The sequence below is a fragment of the Corapipo altera genome, unplaced genomic scaffold (genome assembly GCF_003945725.1).
Source record: "Corapipo altera isolate COAL_440 unplaced genomic scaffold, ASM394572v1 23, whole genome shotgun sequence".
NCBI classification, from domain to species: Eukaryota; Metazoa; Chordata; class Aves; order Passeriformes; family Pipridae; genus Corapipo; species Corapipo altera.
The window spans coordinates 17239707-17262635 of NW_020884878.1; the positions used below are offsets into that span (position 1 = coordinate 17239707).

The window sequence follows — 22929 nt, forward strand, 5'->3', positions numbered from 1 at the left end:
ACATTGAAAGAGTCTACTATCCTAGCACTGTCATTCCCTGGATCCAAAGCTCCTAGTGTTAATTAGTTCCCATGATGTGATGGATGACAAGCGGCAGGGCTAGGTATGCCACAAGCAGATTGTGTTTGAAATAAGCCCTCCCTCACCATCAAGGGCAGAGAAAAGGAATTTGGAAAGGACAGGAGCTGAGCACACTGCTGAGAGATGACAGGTATGCTGACAGTCCCCCGAATCCCTGATATACCCTTACCAACATGCCAGTTCACTCCTTCTACCAGCAGACAAAAAACATGCAGGGGAGCATGCCTGGGAGAGAACTCGGACACATGCCTGCAAGAAACAAGGAGAAAGTTCTGAGAAAGCTCTGAGACGCAAGGAAGCAAAGCAGATGAAGGGCTAATCCACCCTGTAGCAAGGGGCCATATTTCAGAAAGAGCTGAACTGACAGCTCTAAGTGAACTTCCACCACCCTCTGAAAAGCCACATAGTGACATAGTTCAGTAGATCCACCAGCAGCAGCCCAGAGTCTTGAGAGGCAGAAGACTCTGGCAAGCTGGCTGTGTGGCGTACAGTTCCCAAGAGCTGTCCACAGTGCTCAGAGAGCACCATTTTCTGTGAAGGGCAACAAGACTAATCACATTCTCACCTTCCCTTAAGGAAGAATGGAGGATCTTCCAACATCACTGGCATATTTCCACTAGGAGTCTTATTGCTCAACTTTTCAAGCATGTCACTACAGAGATACTGCACTTCATCCTTACTAGACTTCAATAAAACCATAGTCAGGTTAGCCCAACCCAAAGTCATGGAAATGAAAAGGAAGAGGGGAGGGAAAGGGGAAAGGGGAAAGCTCATCCACTGCCTGCAACAAGTAGAAAGGAAGAACAAACTTCTCACTTCTTTGTGCTGTCTTTCTACAAACATGTCTTGGTCCGGCTGTTTGGACAGTGGTGAGAAGTCAAAACACCCTCTCTGATTCTCAGAGTCCTTTATACACATGAATTATCTTTGTCTATGCCCAAGTGAAGAGAAAACAAAGGAAAGAAAAAGCAAACAATCTGGACCAAGATTATGTAGTGTACTGGTTTCAAGATTCTCCCAATTCCTCTGGTATCTTGGTTTCCAAAATGCAAAATATCTTTCTCACCACTTGCTGTTTGAATTAAGAACCAACTCTGCTAGACTGAGAGACTGCTATTAACTAGAAGATGGGGATGAGGGGGAGAAGAGAGCTGATAAAAATTTCTAAAGCTTAACCAAAATTCATGTAATTCCTGGCCCCAGCTGCATTGGCAATAGTCCCAAAATAAAGTCTGTCTTCTCTTCATGCTGGTGGGGGGCAGGGGCAGATAAAGCTGGATGCATTTTGTTTTTAAACTAAACATCATGTCTCTTGCATCATCATAGGAGGTCATCTCTTATCCTGGTGTTTGGTCATCATAAAGCTTCCAACTCCTTCGGTTTGTTCTTGGACAGATCACTGTGTGTCCTTATCCTTGATACAGCATGTCACAGCTCAGCCAGTATCCTGACATCCACCTGCACGTGCCCTGAGCACAGAGCTAAGGAAGGGGCAAAGGAAAACAGATCAAGGGGGGAAAACACACTCTGCTTCTCAAGAAAAATAAACTAAAGAGCCCCAGAGGAGGTTGCAGAAAACAAAAAAAGTTCAGCAGATCCACTGAAATACCATTGCTGCTAAAACAAACAGGGAACTAAACTCTCCCTTTCCAGGAATAAGCCAGACAAGAGTTCAACCATCATGTGCAGTCTGAAAGTGATATCTAGGTTGAGGGTTTAAATACAATTCTAATACAAAACCAGTAAGAGTTGCCTGCACATAATGGCTTGGTAACTTGCTTAGAAAGGGAAGAAAGAAAGGGAGGGAAGAGGCATAATTATTTCCTTTTTGCACAGAGACTTAAAATCCACCATCATTGCTACCACAAATTACCCTTGGCCCCACCCCTCATTCTCCGAATGCTCTGGAGGAACTGCGTTCCCCTCTCACTTCAAGAATACAAAACATTCAGGGGCAGGAGTAAGTTCCAGCACTATGTTCACTTTTCTCCATTGGCTGTGAAAGTTCAAGGAAGCACAAGAGACATGGTGAGCTACAAAACTCACATGGTAATCATTGAAGTGTACCTACAATAATGCTTTTGGCAACTTTTCCTATTCCTGTTAACAAATAATTCATAAAAGCGGGCTCACTGTGCCACAAGAACACACCAGTACTTTAATCACTGGGGAAGAGAAGGAACTATAAAACTAAGGCCCACCTTTGCCCTGCAGAATACCAGGGAGGCAGCCTCTAAAGGCAGGGAGCAGGCATGCAGGCCCTGCAAACACACTCTGCCTGTTGCTCAGCTGGCCACTATGTTTGAGAGCAGCCATATAAGAATCCAATATAAGAAAGATATAAAGCTATAAGAGCATCCAAAGGAGGCTTACAGTGATGGTGAAGGGTCGAGAGGGGAAGCCTTATAAGGAGCAGCTGAGGGCACTTGGTCTGTTTAGACTGGAGGAGATTGAGGGGAGACCTCATTGCAGTTACAACTTCCACAAGAGAGGAAGAAGAGGGGCAGGCACTGATCTCTTCTCTGTGGTGACAAGTGATAGGACCAGAGGAAATGGCATGAAGTGGTGTCAGGGGAGGTTTAGGCTGGATATTAGGAAACAGTGGTTGGGCACTGGAACAGGCTTCTCAGAGAAGCAGACACAGCACCAAGGCTGCCAGAGTTCGAGAAGTGCTTGGACAATGCCCTCAGCCATGTGGTGTGATTCTTGGGGCCGCCCTGTGCAGGACAGGAGTTGGACTTCCAATTCAGGTTATTCTATTATGCTATGATTCCTACAAGCACTGCAGCTGCAGCATAATAATTTCCAAAGTGACTGGGGTAAAAGGGAGGGCAGGAAGAGATCAAAAAGTAACTACTGGTAAAGCTGGGCAGCTGAAGCAAGATTAGCTTTGCTGAGCATAAACCAGGGGAGCAGGGGACTCTCTCCAGACATCACCTACACCAACTATGTGGGGTACTGGACACACCCCTGCCCCCATCTTCCTGGCTGTAGTTTACCATTGTACCTCAAGGTCAGAAAGAAAGGAGAAAAGCAAAAGGCAAACAACAATAGGTCTGGACAGATCTATTTATTCAACTTTTGCTATTGCTTCTTGACATGGAAAGATCCAGAAACAGAGAGACCTCAGAGCAGGCACAGCCACACACAGGAGATGAGAAGCCGCAGCTGGCAGAACCACAGGAGAACCTTCCTCCCACAGCTCCCCTCTGCCTGGGTGCGAGCAGCCCGTGACCAAGCAAGAAGGTCCTTCACAGTCAGAGGAGGAGGGTGCTGAGCAGGTCTCTGAGCCTTAGAGAGGGTCCTGGACTTCCTGAAATGCAGAGAAAAGCCTCCCGCTCTCACTGCCTCAGCTCCCCCATCCCTGCACACTGGCCACCTGCAGCCACTCACTGTGGCTTGTCAGGCCCTTCCCCATGTTCTAGCATGCAGAAAGAAGGAAGGAAGAATGGATAGAATAAGAGACTCCTACCTCCCTTTGCTCCCCCACCCCAGCCTTTTCCCTGCTCTACTGAGACACGAAAAGCCATGGCTCTCCTGCACATCCTACAACAGAAACACAAGGAGCTTTTCCCCGCCTCTCAATCCACCACCCTCCAGGCTCCGGCAGGGACTGCATGGAAATGGCGATATTCCTGTATCGCCTGAATCAACAGCACAGTTAAGCTCAAAGAGGGCAAGAGAGGATGGCACAGGAGGATGAAGCGGGAAGGCTTTGTTTCGTCCTGGCTCCAGTGCAGCCCACCCCCTCTTTCGATCGCAATGCCCTCCAGCTCGGACATGCAAGAAGGCGTTGGAAAGGGAAGGGATCTGGGATGCTTATGAATTTTGTTTCCCCCATCAAGGGGACAGCTCACTCCCCTGAGCATGCCTGGCTCTGATGGAGCTCCCTGGAGTAACCTTTATTCCAGTGTGTCGCAAGCATGTATTTCACGGATGGTTACACTGAATCATTATCACCAGACATTCATTTGACCAAAATAATGTTATTAGCATCGTCAGATCCATTTCCCCCCACACAATTCCTCCCTCTCCAGTACATATACACTCCCTTCAACCCCCAGGCCCCTACCATCCACATAGGGCACATCCCTCCCCAGTACAAAATCTCATGATGTGTGACACAATGACCAGGAAAAGAGAACGGCAAGAGGGGCTGGCGAAATGGATGGACGTGCCTTTGGCATTTACTGCGTTCCTTACCCTCTGCCAACTTTTATCAGCCACACGCATAAACAAAGCCATACATGCAAAAATCAGAATTAAATCACAGGCTATCCAAGGTACATGACCATGGGTGTATGAGTGTGCCCAAGCTGCGGTCACAGTCCTATCGGGAACCCAGATCTGTGTGGCATGAAGCAAAGGTCATCGTGCCACTGTTGTGATGCACTAAAAAAAAAAGCCGCAGAGCCATCAGGATGTAACACAGAATTTTCTCGTCAAGGGATGAGAAACCTTCAGGGGTGTGGGGGCTGGGAGGAGGAAAGCGGGTGTGCGGATGGGGGGGATGGGGGAAAATAGCAGAAAATGGGGAGGAAAATGAAGAATACAAAGCTCCACTTCGCTAATCCAAGATAGACAATCCATCCCTTCCCCCCCCTCTACGCCCTCCCTCCCCCCGAAATGTTGGTGCAGATGGATTTCTGTATCTTGGTTTTGCAGCAGTGGGTCTAATGACTCCCATACCAAACCCCCTCGCTATGATAACCCCTCCCACTATTTTTTTTTTTAGACCGGGCTGAAGAATAATGTGTTTTTAGAGATAATGGGTTTTATAAAAAGAAAAGAAAAAGGGACGCAGCACAGACATTATGCGAATAAGCTGCTCCCCGCATCACCCCCATCTTCTCCCAACCACACATTCCGATTTCATCCCCTCCCGTCATTCTCCAGCTTTCCCCATCAGCTCCCCCAAGGAAAGGAAAAAAACGCACAACACGATCTGGGTAGCCGATCTCAAAATCCCAAGCACTAATCTGCTTGAATTTGTTCTTCTCCTTATATAAGCAGCAGCACGTCAACATGTTCAGTGGAAACGCAGCGTAAAATGAGGCCAGGCTACAGCCATGGAACAGGGGTGATATCGGCAGATATCGCTTCTATCGAGAAGCCATCACCACCAGGTTGGTGAAATCAAGTACTGGGTTTCCAGCAGTTCCCTTACTTTATTTATTTATTTTTCAACGCTTAGTCTAATTTTACTTTGTTTCATTTTGGTTTCGCTCTACTTCATTTTTTAAAGGACAAAAGTGAAATAAATAATTAAAAGCCTAGAGACATACCCCACCAGAAGGTGCCCGAATGCTCCAGAAAGAGAATCCTCACCTCCTAACTCTGGGTTTGTTTTTCTTTTTTTAATAAAGAAATACAGTCCTGTTGCTCACATTATCCCCAAACTTCCAGTGTCCCTAGCTGCACCTCCCTACTCCCAAAAACCAGATACTTAGTCAGAGAGCCATGAACATTTTAAAAAGTGTCAAATACCAAAAAGAAACCAATAGAGAAATGGAAAATTACGTCTATACAATAATCTAGTTCATTCAGCTGATAAAGTGCGTTCAGTCGCAAAACCGTGAGCAACAATCTCTGCAATCTCCTCCCCACAAAAATACTACCAACCCTTAGATAAACTTGCCCAACTTAACACTGATGACCATTTTAACTGAAACCAGTGACAGACGTAACACCCTTCTGGTTAACGTTACAATTAATAACTGACTGTATAATCACAGCAAGGAGAATCTTTTGTGATCAAATTTTCTCCCACCTTCTCAACATCTCTCGTAGACTTTTCACCCATCTAGTTAAGAGTTCAACCCCTCAAAAAATAGCCCCTCGAAATATGCAATAAGCAGGTATTGGTGAGCGGTCATTTCAATATTCACCTTTTTAGGAGGGTTGTGTGCTTATCTCAGAACAATTGCGGGCAGTAAAAAATACAGGAGGGACAAATAATATTTAGTAAAAACAGAAATAATTTGTGAAAACTATTTGCAACAAAGCGTTGAACAGTTTGACCACAAAAAGGTGGGAAAAGAGCTTGAAAAAACAAAAAGCTTAAAGTATCCTTTTACAAACGATTTAATGTTTCTATCTCCAGTTCTGCCTCCCCAGTTCTTTGGTTTTTCTGCCGCTGATCTCGTGCCTAATCATTTTTATTGTTTTCTTTTGGGGTGGGGGAGAGAAATCAGGAAAAAAAATTGAAATAGAAAGTGCTCAATTTTAGCAAAATGGATTCTTAAAGAGCATTGTTAAATATGTTACTTCCTAGCTATATAAGATTGCCATTAAAATAAATTTAAGAGTAGGCAAAAGACAAGTCACCTGCAAAGCACCAGAGTCGCTGCCCTTAGGTAGGAGAATTACATCACTCCCTGACTGAATGATGTTTTCTTTTAAATTAGAAAGCCGGTGGATTTTATGGTGGTTTTGTTTGGGTTCTTTTCGGTAAAAAAAAAAAAGAAAAAAAGAAAAAAAGCCCAACACAGCGGTTATTTCATATACATTTTGCACGAAGAAAGCATTGAACCAACCTTTAAGGTCACTGACTGCCTGAAAACCCACAGCAGTCACTCACGGTGGAAGTTTTCAGGCAAGACGGCTACTAAATCATTAATACAAACAAATGGAAGGCGGGGAGGAAAGGCACTACCGTAATAGATCCGAAGACTTGGAAGAGGAAAAAAATATTAAAGAAAAAAACTTTCATCTTCAGCCTGTCTTCTTTTCTCGTTAGCATTTTTTTTTAACAAATCCTTAAGCTTTAGTCAAACAGCAGGCTCACTCTAAGGGTCTCCCTGCTGTAGCTCAGCGTAGTGTCTTCTTTTTCGAGAACCCCCCCCGCCCAGTTTTCCACTCCAAAAAGCCCCGCCGTGGAAACTGCAATTTCCCAAAAAGTCGGGCCAAAGGAGCTGGAGCGTCCCGGGGGCTCGGCGCGTGCCCACTCCGCCCGGGCGGGCAGCGCCCAGCGCCGCCGGGGCAGCGGGAGCGGGGAGCGAGAGAAAACGATCCCAAACAGTTGCCGTGAGGAGGGTCAGAGAAACCCACCCGCGGAGCTCCGGAGCGGCGGCGCCCAGCGCTCGCCGGGCGGGCAGCTCCCGCCGAGCCGTGCCGAGCCGTGCCAAGCCGTGCCAAGCCGAGCCGCCCCCCGCCCGCCGCCCCCTCTCACCTCCGCAGCCGGGCGGGCGCCGGCCGCCGCGCCAACTCGCGGCTCGCCTGCGCTGCGGGGCAGGGGGCTCCAGCGTGGCCCCAGCCGCGGAGGCTGCGGGGGTCCTGGCGAGGCTAGGCTGGGCTGGGCTGGCCGTGCCGAGCCGTGAGAGCCGCGGGCGGAGCTGCGCAGGGCTGAGCGCGCCGCGGTGCCGGAGCTGCCCGAGCCCCGCGCACGCCGCCGCCGCCGCCCCCTGCGCCGCGCCCGCCCGCCCAGCCACGGCTTTTAAAGAGACCGCGGGTCCGCGCCCCGGCCTCCGGCACGGTCCGCACGGCCCCGGCAGCGGGCACGGCCCCGGGCACGGGCAGCAGCGCTCTGCCGGGCTTCACCTCCCACGCTCCCGCCGCCTCCGCCCAGCAAAGAGGTCGGCGGTTTTCTGCTGCCGTCGGCCCGGCAGCGTCCCGTTCCCCGAGCGCTCCCTTAGCGGGGTCGGTACAGCAAGGGGGGATTTATGCCCCTCTGGTCCCAGCAAGGCGAAGGAGGAAGATGCAGCTTATTTTTTCCTTCTTAAGTTTGCCACCAGGGACCTGCCATCAGAGCAGGAGGAGGTAACGTCTTCCTCAGACGATGCATCTCCCAAAAAAACCTTTAACTTCCCAAAGATTTTTCCCTTCTAGCTCAGAGTTTGACCCAAACCTACTGGGTATTTCAAGTCAGTTTATACACTGCCCATTTCATTTAAGTCAGCCACTAAGTTTCTTCTTACCTTGCACAAGTCTCTCAAACTTTTTTATCCATCCATTTGCTCACTTGTAAAAGTAGAGATAACAGCACTGACAGACACTATGGACTGTGTTTGGGTCAGTATTTCATTCAGAGTGGACATCCTAGAAATTGTTATTTATCGTTGTATCAGCATTAGCACTTAGCACAGTAAACATATGTGGGGAACACGCATGTCAAGTTTTTTAATGGGTTATCATGCTGAAAGTCCACCTCAGAGAAGACTAGCAGGCAGGAACATTATGCACATGAAGTTCACACAAAACTAAAAGTGAGAAATCAAACCTTCTGGCCCCTCTCTCTAGACCCTAGACCCTATGATCTTCTAAAATTTGTGTATGCTGTTCATACTGCAACACCAGACACTTAGAAATGCATTTGCCTTGGGGACAGACCAGAAAGTTATTTGTCTTTCCTTCCGCTTCTGATCACGTATCCAAAGGTTTTTGCCTTTCTCTACATTTTGCATAGCAGACAGCCTACTCTCAGTACTTGATAAATAATAAATAATTATTATTTAACACCGTATGTATTGATCACCTTGCTGACTATCGAAATGCAGCTGTGTCTGAGGTGGATAATAGGTACACAAAACCACTAAATAATAGTTACAAGTAGTATTAGGAGCCCACTGGGAAGTTTCTCTGGAAAACGCAGTCCTTCACACGCCCTAACTAATTCAGATACATGCACAGAGAGGATAATGGAGACCTATTTCAACAGGGTGACAATGGGCCATCTTCCTAACTCAAAATCAGCATACCAAGAGCAAGATTTTATCCCTTTAGATGTTTGTGCAAAGGCAGGTTATTGTTAAGCTTCCTTTTTTATATGGACAACACAGCAGCAGTAAGAACTATCTATCCCTCCTCGGGGCATGGGATTAGATCGTGGTCTCAAATACTGTGAAGAAAATCAGGTATTACTTAATTTACTGCAATAGTTAAATCCAGATTTAAAAAGTGCAACTGGCAATAAAATCTGTCTTCTAGTACCTTTCTTCCCTTGCTGATAGTTCTGGCAATCTAGCATTTTGTAGCTTGCAGTTTATCAAAGTAATGGTTTGATGAGGCAGTCATCTGAAACTGCACCCTCTCTGGCCCTTCCTTCTCCAAGATCTTCTAAGACCACGCACACACATACTTGCATCGTATTTTGATCTGGCTGCCTATCAACAGACTATCTTCTGTGTAAAATCAATGACAAGAGAACAGTCTCCACTTCCAATTCCAAACTAAACCTCTTCGGTTTAATAGACAGAAAACTGCATGTCCACTGAGAGAAAAAACAAACTAGCACCTTTTACCCAGCTTAATCACCAAGGGTAAAGTGAGCCCAACAAGATTTGGGGAAAATGGGCTGGTTTTCATCCACACACTATCCTTTCAACCGGAAAAAGAAAAACCTAGGACCCCCATATATGAAATGTCTACAAATCAGAAAGAGGGGTAGAAGACTTCATCTAACTGAGAAGCTTCTATTCAGAGTGCTATATATGAACACATATATATGAAGATAACAACTACTTTGAAAAAATCTTACTGTGCCTAACTCAGACGCATAGACTGCTACTTCTGAAAAATTGTTACCGTTAGGCACCAAAATAGCAGAGATCATTTTATAAATAGGCAGAGAGTAGTGAGAAAACATTAGAAGAGCAATGAAGTTTCTTTAAGGTTGCAAGGCATATCTTTGCTGGGGTGTGGAGCAAAATAGAGACAAGAGGAAAGCCGTGCAGTACAAGAAGTTCTCTGTCGAGCAAGCAGTGCTCTAATTGCTCAATAGGGGAGTGGATTTTTCTGAGTAATTCCTCTAATTCTTTCCTTCACATCTCTAGGTCTGAACATGCAGTTTGCAAATAAGATGTATGGAGAGCAAGGAAAAATATGATTACCACAGTGAGGTTTGTACCAGCCCCCTCTAATACTGCTCCCCTTCCCAGTATTTGCCACTGGAATCCTGACTTTTTAAAATGTATGCTCTAGGTAAAGTGTTTTGTCCCCATCTATAAGATGATAAGTAGATACATCAGACTTTTTTTGGTGTCTTCATTAAGAAAATAGCCACTCCCTTTCTAAGGGGCCTTAAAAATTAGCAGTGGTAGATTTATAGACCTGGGCACCTGGGCACTCCCTCCCAACACCACCAGACAGAAGAGGCAAAGGCAAGAATACAGTCATAGAAACGTTATTCATCTTCTTTTGCTTATTCCCTTTAGAATAAATTTCCAAAACTTTTTACCAAGCCAATGTGCTTGTTATAACTAAAAGACAAAGTGCTGTCAATAAATTGGGGCAATTCAGTCAGTGCAATTTTCAATAAATTGCTACATAGGCCTGCTCATATTCAAGGTACTTAATCTGCTCTGAGATCTGGGCTTGTTAATTCAGGGCAGCAGCTGTAGTAGCTACAAGACATAGCTTTTGCTTACATCTTGCTAGAAGAACAAGCTGGCTCACAGAAGCTTACCTGTTTCCTTGATGCAGTAGAAACTGCATGTACCATTATCATAAGTTCCTGGCATCCCCCCCACCCCTTTCCTGTTAAGCAGGGGTGATGAGAGAGGGGGATCAGAGGCTGGAAAAGACCCTGGAGACAGAATGGGCAGGACTTAGAGGCATTATCCATCATGTCAGGATGTCCAAATGCTGCAACACAAGATCTAGAAGATTCAATCAAAACTAATGCCTTGAGTATGGCAGAGAGATAGGAAGAGAGGCTGCACTGCAACAGTGTCCCACAGAGTATAATATCCTGGTCTTTTTCCTTAGGTTCTCTGAAGGGCATTCACCAAATCCTTGAAATTAAGTATTTGTATGGTACTATTTAATGGAAATGAGGCTCAAGGGGAATTTGCCATTGAAACAGTGGTAGGGAAGTCTTTGCAACACGGTAAGAATGCAATTTATCTCTCTGGCTATTTTTTATATATATATGTGTATATATATTTGCCATGTTAGCACTTTCAGTGTCTTTTTGCTCAGAAGTTAATACCCAAGGTGAATTTAGAAGCTGCAGTCCAAACCGTGATCAGATCTTCTTGGTTGTGCCAAATGAAGCTGATCTTATCTCACTGGTGACCTTATCCTACTTGAGAGAGCAAAACTCATCACAATAATAAGAAATAACAGAGATGGGGGAAAAGTAATCATGACAGCACCTGGTCAGAAGTCCCTTTACCATCATTTCAGAGAATTAGTTCTAAGCTCTTCTCCTGCAAACGTCATTTTTCACTCCAGCTGGAGTTCAACCTCCAAAGTTATTCTGACCACTTGCAGGACATACCCATTTATTCTTGATTTCATAGGCTTTTTCTTCCTCCTAGCATGTTCTGTTGCATTTATTTAATAGAAACTCTACACAGTGTATACAGGAAGCAATTTTCTGAGCACCACTTTGTTTAACTGAGTGTACAGGGAACAGAAACTAAACAGACACATCTTTGAGTGTGTGGAAATGTATGAAAGAACACATCACCAAAAAAACCTGACATGTGTACACAGGAGTGTCTATGAAAGGATTCCTTGTAGGAAGAGTGTGTAAGAGTGGTGTATGTGCAAATGCTGCAGGAGCACATTCAGAGCAAGGCATGTAGGGAAAAGAAGCATATTTCATTGCATCAACTAACATATTTGGGGGAAAAAATTATGCAAACTCTTCTCCAAGTCTCATACACTCTTTTCCACCATCTTTAAGAGCATCATTGTGAGAGGATGCATTGTACATGTGTATTTACACTTAAGAATATGTAAGCATAACAACAACAGATGAGACAGATGTGCGTGCACACTTGATTGTGCAAGGGAATTAAAAATAGAAGCTGTACATTCTTTCAGCCAGCAATATAAAATTTAATGGTTGCCATATTGGCTTTATGACCTCCACCACCAGATATTAGACACCACCTCATTCTAAGACAGAAAGACATCGATTGCCTTCTCCCATTGTCAACAAGTTCACTGTGACCCTGACTCAGTGCTGTCCGAAAAGGAAGAGAACCACTTCCTCAGGCAGCAGGAAGCATCCAGTGAAATTGCTATAACCAAAGCCTTAGTTTGGAGTTAAAGCACAACCTTCCAACAAGTATTTCCACCAGTTTTGAACTCCCTCCCTTCTTGTTTCTTGAGTCTTATAACTCCACAGGATCACTCCAGTTTCTAAGATGTCATCAGTCGCCCACCCCCACCCCCCGCAGTAACACTTAGCAGATCTTTGTTGCTTACTACCTCCTCCACTTGAGCTCTGCCTCCTCTCCTTGTTTCTGACTCCTCAGATGGAGCCATGAAAATTAACCAATGACATCACAGTGTGCTTCCCTGGCAACAAATATCATGTCATACCTGCTTGTCTGTCAACAGCGCTGGGTAAGAACAGGAATTGAGGAGTACTAAAAGAGGAAGAGCATGGAAAGACCTGCAATCAGAAAAGCTGGATTTAAGTGAGGAAGAGTGAAAGATAAACCTAGTCCAGTGCATCTACAGAAGCTACTCCTTGAAGAATTTCACAACTCCTCAAGTAAGACTAAGAGTATTTCGATTTTGCTCTTGACCCCTTCAGTGACCCTGAAATACAGAAAGCTTGATTGCTCAAGACCAGTGATACCAGATAGGGATGTTTCCTGCTGTATCCACTAGATAACACTCCTAACACAAGAAACACAGACAGTTTGGAGGTTTTTATCTGGTACTGCATTCAATCTTCAGGATCAACCCCTAGCATTCTCACAGCAAATACTTACCTGCAGCTGGCCACTTACTCACACAAGACAGAAACCCTCCCCAGCCAACAAGAGCAGGTGGAATAAGGACGTCAGCGCAGAATAACAGCATCAGTGCAAGACAGGGTGTCCCCTCTTTCTCTCAAAGAGCAGACCCCTCACACTGACTACAGTACCCATCTCACGACTGAGTTTGGATCTGCTCCACAGTCACTGAAGCATGGTTCCCCAGGAGAATTTCTTTTATCCCGTGAGCTCTCCTGAAAGATGCTTGCAGGTATCTTGTTATAACTAACTAGTCAGTTGGGAAGCTCTCAGGACAAGGAACTGCTGCAGCCAGTTGCACTAAAACCTTATGCACCATTTTGGATAAACACAATTTTCTCTGCTTATGTGCCAGACAAACACAGTGCTTTCAAACACTGTTCTATCCATGGGAGGATGTACTTCTCATTCATAATCAGATGACAGTAAACTTCTTTGTTTTGCATGAGTCTATAATGTGAAGATTTAAGGTGAGATGAAGAACCCCAAATAGGACTCCAATAAAACTGGGGTGAAGGGGGAAAATTCTCTTCCTGCTGCTATAAAGTAGTGGGGGCTGGGAATTTTGTAGCTTCAGCAAAATTCTCCAGGGAGCCAAAAAGAGCAAAACATACCTTCCTTTCACTTAGCAAACACTATTTTTGACAAAAGCCTTTTAGCTTCTGTTTAATGATAGGCACGGCATATCTCCAGGGCAAGCCTAAAGCACTGCTTTTGACCTTTACAGCATTTTATGCCTCTTTTTCAAAGTTAGTCAGCATTAGGTATCCATTCTATTTAAGTATTTTCTGCAAATCGTACTGGGTACCTATCTAGGAAAATCGAACCCTAACCAAGTTTTGAAAACCGAACCCTAAGTGTCTTGGGCTCATCACGTCTTTTCTCAAAGGAGGTTAAGCCAATACTGACTCCCAACAACACAAGCAAGTCCATAATGAACTAGCAGCCTAGACTCTGCCCTACACTGCTTGCAGGGCTGTGCCCTCCTACATGTCTCCCCTCCATACCTAGTGGAAGGTTCTGACTGATGCTGTGAGACTGGCAGCAGGCCTGCTTTGTCCAGTTACAGATTCTGCACCCATCACTGTGTATCAAGGCATATTCTTGCATTTTTTGGGCTCAGTCTAGGCTTTAAGACAGGCAAGCTGGAAAGCTAGACAAATGCATATATTCGAAAAAGGGACAGTAAAAAAAATGGAGAGCAGTTCCCCTTCTATAGCCTGGCCCCTGTGTCCCAGAGCAAATACAAACCTTGCTTTAGGGCACTACATAAATTGGTATTATAAATTCAGATGGTGCATCAGGGAGTGCCTCATTCTGTATGATTGGAGTCATTCTCAGGAGCAGTTCAGGCACTCAGCCTGCCACATGCGACTGCTGCCCCAAGGGCTGCCATTACAGACGCATTATTACAAAGCGCTGCAATAAAGCATGAACTAAAACAACTTCATTGAAATGAAGATTAATACGGAACATGTGTTCACCTCCGTACACTCAGAAGGAACAGTCCAGCAAACACAAGCACCACAGTGCTGGGGCCGATGGTCTAGGGTAGCAATGTGGCTGGCCAACCACCGCTATTGCTGAAGGCAAGCAATACATTTCCACAGCATCTTTTAAGTGTCCACAGATGGATTTAATGCAGCAGCTGTGAAGCAGAGAGTGAGGCAAGCAAAACATGTAGAGTGCTGAAACATGCAGAAGAGTGAGTTGTGTTTGAGGCAGAGAACAGAGAGGGATGCTTCAAACCTACAGAAACAATACCACTAGCTGCAGAATGATCCATGCCTTTAGTTATCACAGACTTCAATGGATATTGGTGTATATTCTCAGCACTTTGAAGTGCTGTATTCACATGAGAGTTACAGGTGAGAAAGATCAGCAAAGGTGATAGTTCTTCCATTACCCTCAAAATCAGACCAGAATTATTCCCCATGATCTATTTTTTGGTGCCACTGTCACCTCATTTAAACTCTCCCATGCAATACAACACTCACTACTTCCCCCTTCTGATGCCCTTTCAGAGGCCCATAAATTTCACCACTGACATAAGCTGAGGGCCATTACATCTATACACTTCCCTGCTCAAATTAAACTCATGATACCCTGTTATGGTTTGATGGTCCAACTTTCATGCTTCCTTTTCCTGCTGTTGTTTTTTCATTCTTCCTTTCCTTGAAATCAGTCTAAAGCTCCTATCAAAACTGGCTGTGACTACTGATACAGGTCTCAGTGTATACATTCCTTCATTCTATTAACCAAGTCAGCCCTGAACTTATAGGAGTAAGCATAAAGGCCTCTAGAATAGCCACAATCCATCACATCCAGAATAAGAGACTCAGTCAGTTCTGGAAGCGAGTAGTCCTAGATCCTTTTGAAGTCTTTGAGATATAACCCTGTGTGAAGGCATTGGAAGGTGGTATGACATCAAGTCTTCTTACTAAGGGGGGGAAAAAAGCACATGGGAGGGATATGGCATTTCATGAGAGAAAACAAAGTGTTGGTTGCTATATTGCACCTCCAAAGTGACACATTCATGATTAATCTGCATGTCCGTGTTTGGCACTTTAAGGAAAAAGCAACAATCCTCCCTGAGGGCACACCTCACTGACCAGAGACTTTGACCCTTGGGAATCAGTAGCACTTATTTATCATTTAGCAGTTTTTAAGACTTCATAGATGATCTGCCTTTGGCATAACACCCAGATAAGTACATTGTAATGGATGACACAGGTAGTTAAAAAAAAAAAAAAAAAAAAAACCAGAACCCAGAGTTATGTATCTCTGCATATGGGCTGGAAATGAGTAGGGGGGAAAGGACTAATTAAAGTAGAGAACAGATGCCCCCATAATGCTGGCATCTCTATTGCTTTCTGTTTCTGGAATGAAAAAAACCTAATTTTTCATAAAAATAAACTGACATCAAATATTTAAATTTTAGGAGAAAAAAAAAGATTGAAGGGGAGATGTAAACACACAGTAAACAAGCAAAATCTCCACTTAACAGGTTTGTCTTTCCTCCCCAAGCTGACTGGCTCTGCACCAATGCAACTCAGAGAGAATGAGATCTGCTTCATTCAAACAATTCCTAACAGAGCTGAAACTCTGCAGTGAACATGGGTGAGCAAAGGTTGGGCAGCTGCCTTTAGACAAGGCTGCCATGTCACTGCCCATTCAAAGGGCAATACTGTAAAGAAACAGGTATGAATTATATTATTTCACAGCAAGGTGCCATCCATTCCTCCTTGCACTGCAATTTTATATCCCAAAAATAGAGTAGCCTTCACAGCCATCCCACAGTGCACCTCTCACATCACCACAAATACAGCTCAATAACAGTCCATTGTCATCAATATTCCCCTGACTGAAGATGACTTAATAAAACATTCTTAGAAGCCAGTCAACTAGGCTTATAATTAAATGGAAGCCATTGTTAAGCTCCATCGAATTATTGTTTTCTCTCAGTTTTCCACACTTCTACTAAACCAGATATAAGGCTACATCCCAGGATGGATCTATGTTATGTCTAGCTCTCAACAGAGAACTCTGTACATCTTTGAAGGGATAGGACTTCTTCTAGGATTTTAAAACACAACTTCACAGACGTACAGATCTCCTAGATTTAGACCACATATACATACAAACAATGATACATATGTTGATTTGTAAACGCCTGCATAGACCTGATTTCCATCATGCAGAAAGGTATGTGAATCCTTATGCAGGCTTCCTACAAAATGAGCGTTACATTTCTCTAACAAGATTCCTACCAGGCAAAATGTTGTTTGGATGCCTATACTCAGCATTAGAGGCACTGAATCTTTCTAATCTTCAGATCTAGGATCAGGATTTGAAATGAAATAAAACAGTGGGTGTACCTGGTTAAATGATGAGGCAGTGCCTCTCAGCATTGGTCTCTTGTATCGAGAAGTTAGAATCCTCCTATAGGAACTAATCACTCAACTGAAGAAAGAAATAGTTAGCAGACCCTACATTTCATATTACCATCCTAATAAAAGATAAAGTTTGCAACAGGTTTTAATTAACAAAGTTTTACTTAGCCCATCACTGTCTCAGCAAGAGGCACCAGGTGTTATGTCAACTGGACTACTATAACCCAGACACAAGTGTCACAGATGAACTGCAGTGTCTTGAATACACTGTGCTTCGCTCCATGCAAGGAGTCCCAGTGATCATACACAGCATGTTATGGTCACCTCATGCATGGGCAAATTCATAACAACAGAAGATTCCATCCCACCCCATCCAGCTACAAACCAAAGCTGACTGTTAAGACACGGGCCTGCAGACAGAAGACATTGATTATCTTGTCCTTTTTTACCAGCCAAAATCTGAGAACTAAAGTTCAATCTGCTTGTGATATTCCCAATCATCACTGCAGAAGTGGTCATGTCATCTCTGAGTTCACCACAATAACTGCAAGAACGATGCAGAAAGTGCTACATCAGAAGTAAATGTTTTGTCTGAGACAGAGCTTTACTGGGGATATCAGTGTAACTTCAGAAATCTTGTTAAACAAGAGTTACAATTCCCTGTGTAAATGCTTGCTGCAGAATATGAGGTGCCATTTTTCGGTTTTCCTTTGTTCAAGTTCCTTCTAAAGTGATGCAAGCTGACCTGTGAAAAGTTATCTTATAAAGAAACAACAAAGTTATACTATCCTATCAATTTAAGTTCACAGTTACACACACCAGTATCGCTTCTCCAGGCAGAAAACATATTAGATAAGGGATAGCATTATCAACAGCAAAATGGAAAGAAGCTACATCAGATACCAGCACTGACAGAGAATTGGGGTCATCTCCTGGCTCTTGCCTCCTACCTCTGGAAGAAACCATGGTTTGCTGTCAAGCTGAAAGGATTGAGAGCTGTAACTTGACAGTCCTGCAAACATGTCTGTGAGTCTCCTTCTCCATACCTCATTTTTTCCAATTGTAAAATGAAATGCACCTCTCCAACTGCTTCCCATGTATTTTACAAAGGTTAGCTATTTAATACTAAAGATAATTTCTATAAACATAAATAATAGAATACTATATCTGAAAAATCTTTTGAGGATTGATGAGTTACTGTCCTGACTGTCATTTTTTTTTTGCTTTCTTTTTCAAAGCTTTAAAGCCAGAAGTCTGGCTACATCCCATCTCTAAAGACCTTCCATATTAACAAAAGTTTCCCTACTGTAAAACATTCAAAACTACTCCTTCCCTCTCCCTCTGTGTCAGGGGAAAAAAAAAAAAAAAGGTTCTTGTAAGGGGTTATGATGCATCTTTAATGATGGAGCTGAGAGAAGCGCCTGCCATACAAAGAAGCTAATCAGTCAATCAAGAGCCAGCTCACCAGACAGAAGCCGTCAGTGCCTAACTGCTCTGTCTCCACCTGTCCAGGAAAACAACAAAACAGCATGGGACATGCCTGACAATTGAGTGCAAAACAGCACATATATTTGTCTATTTCTAAGTATCAAAGGAACAAGTTTTTGCTTCAAATTAACATTTTCAGGAATAACAAACACATGTACCGATGTGCATTTGAAATAGGGCTAGTGACTCTCTTTTTTTTAAAAAACAACATCAATCCTCAAGAAACAGAAGGGCAGCAGGTGAGAATTGCTATAATTAGGCTAGCTGGAAAATCCTTTGCCATAAGCTTGCCAGTCTAGATCAGTTAAGTGAAGAATTGTAATTTAGAGAAGGAAGTACATCTCTTAAAGCCAAAAACAGGAAAAGCCACAGAAGTTTTATGGTTTTGTATTAGTGAGAGCGTAAAGGTCATAGTCTTTATTTCCCGTGTTCAATACTGGCTGAGACAAAATACATTATCCTTGTCTGCCTCAGTTTCCTCAACTAGACAAGGATAATGAAACCTACCTACATTATAAAGGCATGATTGATTTTGCAGCTAGCTTCATTAATATTCACAAAGTGCATGGAGACCCTTGCATGAAAAGTGTTGCCCAAGTACTGACTGTTAAACCTGACATTTTGCTGAGTGCTCTTGTATAAAAAAAACTTAGATTTTTTTTTCCAATTCTCTTCAAACAATCCTCTTCAAGCGCTTGGCATACGAAGACTTCATAACAGCACCGCCCGTACTCCCGCGGTGGCGGGGGGCCGATGGCGGCGCGGTGCCGCTCTCCGCGGTGCTGAAACCCGCCGGGCGCTGCCCGCGCCGCGGCCGCACCGGGACAGGCGGGCCCTGGGCTCTCACCTGTGCCCTCCCCACGAACGGAACCTGCTCCACCCGACACGCGGGCTGGGCTGCAAGGCTGCACTGCCAATCACTGCAGCGTGTCCTTGGATTATTTCAACACGCAAACCTGAGCTATGAGTCTAGATCCTGTTGCTGTCACTCACTGGCCTGATCGCTCCCTGATGAGAGGTGGCTCGGGTTAACATTGAACTGTGATCTCGCCAGACTTCACCATATGGACATCTTTTCTTATGCTTAAGTCACAAGCACAGTTCTGTGCCTGCATGGGTCTAAATCTTTCTGTGTACAAACATCATCTATGGAGAACTTTGAACTCAGCTTTCTGCACCCTGAAGCATGGCCTTACTTAAAGCAGTCCATCGCTCATCTATTCCTACGGCAGGGAAAGGCAAGAGGAACAGCTGCACACTATGGATTGCAAAATAAATAAATAAATAAATAAAATAATACTTGGAGGGGAGAACAGAGAGGGATCTTGCTGCTCCCAGATTACCTGCCTTTGTATTTTTATTCTGGGTCACCAGCTGTCTAGACATTTCTATGCTAACAGGGGCCTGGGCCAGCAGCAGGCCTCAGAGCACTGTGCAGCTCTTCTTCAGGAAATTGCCTGAAAAACGGGGACAAAACACATGTGTTGTGATTTCACCCCAGCCAACAGGCAAGTCCCATGCAACTGCTTGCTCATTTTCCCACCCATGGGATCAGGCAGAGAATTGGAAGGGTGAGAAAACCCATGGATTGAGATAAAGACAGTTTAATAAGGAAAGCAAAAGCCACACACACAAGCAAAGCAAAACAAAGAATTAATTCACTGCTTCCCATGGGCAGGCAGGTGTTCAGCCATCTCTAGAAGAGCAGGGCCCCATCATATGTAATGATTACTTGGGAAGACAAACACCATCACACCAAACATCTTGCCCCTTCCTCCTTCCTCCGACTTTATATGCTGAGCATGATGTCACATAGTAGGGACCATCCCTTTGGTCAGTTTGAGCCACCTGTCCCAGCTGTGTCTCCTCCCAACCTCCCATGCAACCCCAACTTCCATGTCAGCATGGCAGTATGGAAAGCAGAAAAGGTCTTGGTTCTGTTTAAGTCCTGCTCAGCAATAACAAAAACATCTCTATATTATCAACCCTGTGTCCAGCAAAAATCCAAAACATAGACCCTAGCCAAAACCTAGATACTAGCCACTGAGAAGAAAATTAACTCTACCCTAGCCAACACCAGCACAACATCTCATCTCTTTCATCAAAAGGAACACTTGAGTGAAAGGAAGCACAGGCTTCCCCTGTGCACTCCACTGGTAGAGCTCACATAACAGGAAACCCTACCTGATCAGAGAATCCTACTGTCAGCCAGAAGGAAGAGGGAACAGGCCAGCTGCCTAACATACAATACACTATACAAGAACAAACTTGATATTTTGTTCATGAAATATACAGTGACTGGTCCCTCATTCTGCACTCATCATGAGCAAGGACAGCAGTAAGGGGAAATGCCCTGTTTTCTACCAAGTCTTTTGAGGCTCATTAAATTACCAATTGTTTCCTAACCTGGATATTTATGCCTTTTCCTTGTGAAAAAGGACAGTAACTCAAACTGTAATCCCCAATACAAGGAACAAACCAAACCGTCCCAGTCTTGTACTTCTCGCAGGGACCACTCCTAGGCATGAAAAATCAGATGGGAAAATACTTCCCAGCCTCACAGAGGTGATATTAGACTAAATTTGTTCATGTTTGTAAGGCAAGAATGCAAGTAATAGAAAAAGCTTATCAAGAAAATTAAATACAGGGTCCTCAGCACCTACCTCTAATCTTAAGAATTCTCAGGATGGGGAAGAGAGATAAATAAAATCATACTTGCTCTGAGGGCTAACTCAGTATCATGGCTAAAATCCAAACTGAGTAATTACATTCCGTCTCCTGAGTGTGCCCTTGAAGGTTCTGCTAAGCATGTGACTTCACTTCCTGTTGCCAAGTTTTGTTACGTGTGCCTAAGTATCAGCTGTACCCACCCATATGACCTGACACACTGCAGGAAGAGGAAGGTTTTGTTTATCTCCCACTCTGTAATCTTTTGATGAAAGGTCTTCTTGCATTTTCATACCTCCTGTGAGTTCCAAGCGCATTTTGCTAGGGCTGCTTCAGTATTAACAGCAATTCCATATTTGCTCCACAGCACATTTTATAAATAACCTTTTTCCAGTGACAGCAATATCAAGAGTGTGCCAAACCCCTAATATCCACAGCACACCTCTTTATACTCCTTATTTAACAGATGCTGAAAAGGCTGAGAACATGCTGGCTGTTTGTTTTCAGCATGGTGTTTAAAGTTTTGCATTACAGTCATTCTCTGTACTACAGCAAGGGCCTTTAGAAACCCAGAAAAAAATCTCCTTGTGATACTAACAGAGCCATGAATTGTCTCTCACAGACACTTTTATACATCTCTTTATTGTATATTTACTTAGGCTTCATTCTTTACAGCACATTTCCCACTAACAGGAAACATGTTTTATACTCCTACAACATTACTCCAGAGAAGCTAGGGTGAAGATGCAGCAAAGGCAGTATCTACTTCTCACAGGCTGCTTGATTTTCCTGGAATGCTTCCTAACATTAGAAATGCTGGGAATGAGATTTTTAAAATGTTGTTGGGACAGAAAGGAAAAAAATCCCAAAACACAACCTTGCTTCCCCCAACTAGATCTCACATCCTAAGGATACAGAGACACCTTATTCAAACTGGAATAGTTAGCCACTTGAATATTCAAAAATCTAGGCCCCCAAGTTTCTAATCCCTTTTTCACTTGGCATCTTGGACCCTGCTAGCCAAGACACAATATCATCTTATAAAATCCTGAGATTCACAAGCAGAAGGCTTCCAAAAGATCCCAAAATGCACACATCCAATCAGACTACCTGTATTTCCTGGAAGCTTCAAAACAATAGAACTTCATTCTGAAGTTAAATAAATTATTAAGACCTTTTTTTTTTTAATCTAATATTAAGTAGCAAGTGGGAAAGGTAGTTTTTCAGTACCGGAAAAAATAATAAAAATAATGAAGTCTAGTTATTACAAATGTCTTCCATCCACACAGTCAGTAACCTCCATTAACAGAAGAGAGGTCTGTCTTGTAACATGACATTCCAAAGTGCTCAAAACCTGCAGCTCCATTTAGCTTTAATAAAAGCTGTAGAGAGCAAAACAAAAATTAGACCAGAGCTGTCTGACAGTATTTTGCTATACTGGGCGCAAGTAATTGCCTTCACCCAAACCTGAAAAGAGGCCAACTGCCATATGTAACTTGGCATCCCAAATGCCAAGGTTGAGTTCATGCTCTAGCTACACAGAAGGATGCTCATCTGCTCTTGAAGGAACAAGATGAGAAAGGCTCTTGAAATCCACCCTTCTGAACACTGATAGAGCAACAGCTGCAAAAAACCAAGCAACAAGTTTGAATTACTTGCAGGAACAGCTACAAAGGAAGAAGTGGCAGTTAGGTCAAGATATGTGTTCATGTGATCCAGACCCACCACTGTCACCCGTACAAATGAAAGCCATCTCCTTAGGGAATGCTGGAAATGTCCCATACAATTGAAGTCCTTAGCAGTGAGAGTAGAAATGCTCAACTGTTCTAGGATAATAAATCACAATGACAACACAGACTGACATAGAACATTCTATCTCCAAGAGAATATTTTTATGCTTTGCACCTTTTTGTCCTATTTGCAATACAACACATATTCCATAATCTCAGTAAATGACCATTTTCCATGCTTGACTCAGATCAGCTACAGAAATGAAAAGGCAGGAGCTCCATAAAAAAAGTGACATCAGCGAATGAGCCATCTGATAACTGCGTACTAAAAGACAGCAAGGTACCTCGTGTTCCTCCTCATCCTCCAGTTTGTCA

At 43.8% G+C, this 22929-nt stretch overlaps 1 protein-coding gene across 6 annotated transcripts in view; it reads right to left on the reverse strand.

Annotated features, from left to right (window-relative positions):
- Positions 1-22311, reverse strand: part of NRXN3 (neurexin 3) — a 1012014-nt gene extending 989703 nt beyond the window's left edge. For 3 of the 6 annotated variants that reach the window (XM_027638389.1, XM_027638370.1, XM_027638391.1), the window contains exon 1: positions 7253-7366. The gene's annotated coding sequence lies outside the window, so the exon portion shown is untranslated. Of the gene's footprint in view, positions 1-6617; positions 6779-7252; positions 7367-12240; positions 12260-22291 lie in introns of those variants that run through there. The other 3 variants (XM_027638371.1, XM_027638372.1, XM_027638373.1) reach the window with 3 other exon arrangements.
- Positions 22312-22929: the final 618 nt, after the last annotated feature.